This window comes from Condylura cristata, unplaced genomic scaffold (assembly GCF_000260355.1).
Source record: "Condylura cristata isolate star-nosed mole 26May11 unplaced genomic scaffold, ConCri1.0 scaffold00030, whole genome shotgun sequence".
Taxonomy (NCBI): domain Eukaryota; kingdom Metazoa; phylum Chordata; class Mammalia; order Eulipotyphla; family Talpidae; genus Condylura; species Condylura cristata.
The window spans coordinates 25,317,509-25,320,435 of NW_004567131.1; positions in this window are offsets into that span (position 1 = coordinate 25,317,509).

A 2,927-nucleotide genomic window follows, 5' to 3' on the forward strand; every position below is an offset into this window, starting at 1 on the left:
CGCGGAGCCCAGCCGCCGGCTCCCCCCTGGGATTCGAGGAACCAAGCTGCCGGCGGCTGGGTTTTGCATGATGCGAATGTGTACCCTGGTCCCTGCCCCCCTAAGTGTCGCTCCAGCTTTTAGGTTAACGATGGTGTTGAATCTTCCTACTGATTGATGTGCGCTCTTTATCCCACGTAAATAGGCGGCGGAACCTCTGATGTAGGATGATCTCAAAATAAGGGTGCGGGTGAAACGCTCCGGGATCTGATCTGTTTTTTAAATCAGACCGCCAAGCCGGGAATTTGCGGAGGGTAGGGGGTGGGGGGGGGCGCGATGGTTTTTACTTTGTGCCAACCCCCACCCCACGGTTATAGGATCTCAAACTGGCCTGTTCTTTAATTGCATCATGGATGAAAGGGGGAGGGGATGTGCTACAAATGATCTCTACCGCTTTTGTTCAGGCTTTGATTTCTTCGGGTTGCAGTTTAAACCATCACCTTCCTCGGATTAGAAGTCCAACTTTTAGCGATCTTTTGTTAACTTCAACCCCAAATCTCAGCCTTCCCCGAGATCCGAGTGTCCCAGGAGTTTGTCCATTTCCCGCGGCTCTGCTTTCCGTTGTATGCACTCATTCCCAGGCTCTTTGCTGCCTTTGCAGCCCCGCGACCGGGTGGAAACCTGAACTGAACCCAAATCTTTAACCCAGGAATCTATCTCGTAAGGTTATTTGTTCGTCTTCAGGTTCTGAGAGAAGAAGGCCTGGTCTGAAGGGAAAAAAGACTCAGTCAGTTCCTGTCGCTCAGACACGGTGCCCGGCCTACTCTGTGCCCTTCCTAATTAGTCTCTTCTCAAGGCCTATTCAGAAAATGCCATTTCAGTGGGAGGAAAACGCCACTGTTTCCAGGGGCACAGGTAGATACTTGGTCTTGCAGTCCTTGTCACTGGTTCTGATAAGGGGCCATTTGTGTAGTTTGCCTTTCACCTCTTTCCCCCCAAACAAGAAACATCTTTTATGTGTATTTTTGAAGACCAAGCATAGGCATCATCTTCACAACCAGTATAACTAAAACCTTCAGTAACAGAAAACTGCTCTCACTATGGTGCTAATCCAACTTTAGTCTTCCCGGGATGCTCGTGGGGAGCCTGCTAATGCTGCTTCTCAGGCTAACCCTACAGGGCAGGTTATGATGCAACTCTTAGGAGAAACTGGTAGGAGTCAGAAATTTGCATTGCTAAAACCCTCAAAGGAAGGTTGCAGTGTGTTCCCCACCTCGCTGTTAGGGCAGGGACCTGCACTCTGTTCCCTTGCAAGCCACTGAGTTAGTCAGTGGGAATTTGGGTGGAGCCGTTGCAGCCGGAAGCTATATAACATAAGGCAGGTGGGTTTGTGAGAAGAAAGAGCACTCTTGTTCCTGTGGGTGATTTGCTGGGAAGAGAAATGTGAAAGAGAGACAGGTAGAGGCACTCAGAAGAGGCATGTGTGTGAGAGACAAGTGAGACTAACAATAGCAGCTGTTATCTTGATATGGTATCTCTTGTCCCGGCTTTCTGGGACCTGCTTCCGAACCCCATTTTTATGGTTCCCAGAAGATACTTTATGGTTCCCAGAAGGTAATTCACAGGTGTGGCAAGTGTTAAGGCCTCAGTGGCCTCACTTCAGACCAACTTTGTTTGGCTGGACAATTTCCCAGGAGGGGATAGGTAACTTGGGGTGTTTTACTGGGAAACTTGCTAGCAACTTTCTTATCCTCTCTCTGTCCACACTAATTCTATTAAAGTTCCTCAAGACAATGCTTTCTTTATCTTCATGGGGTGGGTGGCAGATCCCTGTTTTAGAGAATGTATCCTATACATTTGGGGGTCCGTTGGTATCTCCTGGTCACTCATGCTACAATTGCCATGTTACTGCTGCAATATCAAACTTACAGAGAGAGCCTTGATGCAAGTATATGGACCAGTTAGGGTCTAGGAACTTCACAATGAGTTATATGTGTAGCTGCTATCAAAAAGGAACAACTGTACAGTCCAGCCACTGTAAAGATGGAAATTTCTCTGGAAAGGCCATTAATTTTAATGTAAAATACAATAGGTGCTTAGTAAAAATACAGACAAAAATGTAATATGCTCAAATGACAACAGGAATATTAAGAATGCCTGCTCAAAAACACAAATAGTGGGCCCTCCCTGGTGGCGCAGCAGGTTAAAGCACTGCACTAAGAAGCTAAAGCCACTTTTGCATGAGTTTGATCCCCGCCCATTCCGGAGGTGACCACATGGAGCCGCAGACCTCTCCTGACCGCCCGCTGCTCCCCTCAGCAGTGTACTTCGTCGATCTGCCTGTTCTGCTCCCCACTCTGTCTCTGGTGAAGCCTCTCACCGCCCCTGAGCCTCTAGCCTGTACCCCAGTTCTGTATGCACAAATAAATCTTAAAAAAAAAACACACACATACAAATAGTGACCTATATAGGAATCCTGTGAAGACATAAGAATGATGAATAAGCTGTTCTTAAAAACAAGTCATTTTATTTATTTTGACGTTTGTATTATACAATTACCCTATAATAGTTTGGGCAATATAATACCTGATATCTCAAGTACTATTTGCAAGAACCAGTATCTAAAAAATAACTCATCTGTTCAGGCTTTATTTTTAATCTTGCATTGTGAGGATTTAGAGGCAAAATTCTTTAAACTTTAAATTTCTGTTTATGTCTGGAGGACTAGCTCTGGACTAATTTTACTAGAAGCAATACATATGACCTTAGACAATAAAAGTAAGACAGTTACATTAATGTAATGCTTCAGTTTTTTTCATCTGTAAGAGGGGCAACGTATTTCTGCCCTACTATATATTTTGATGAGATAACATGCAAGAAGATTCTTTGGAAAATGCTATAAAACTGTAGGATGTTATTAATCTGAGATCATGTGAAATGTATGACCA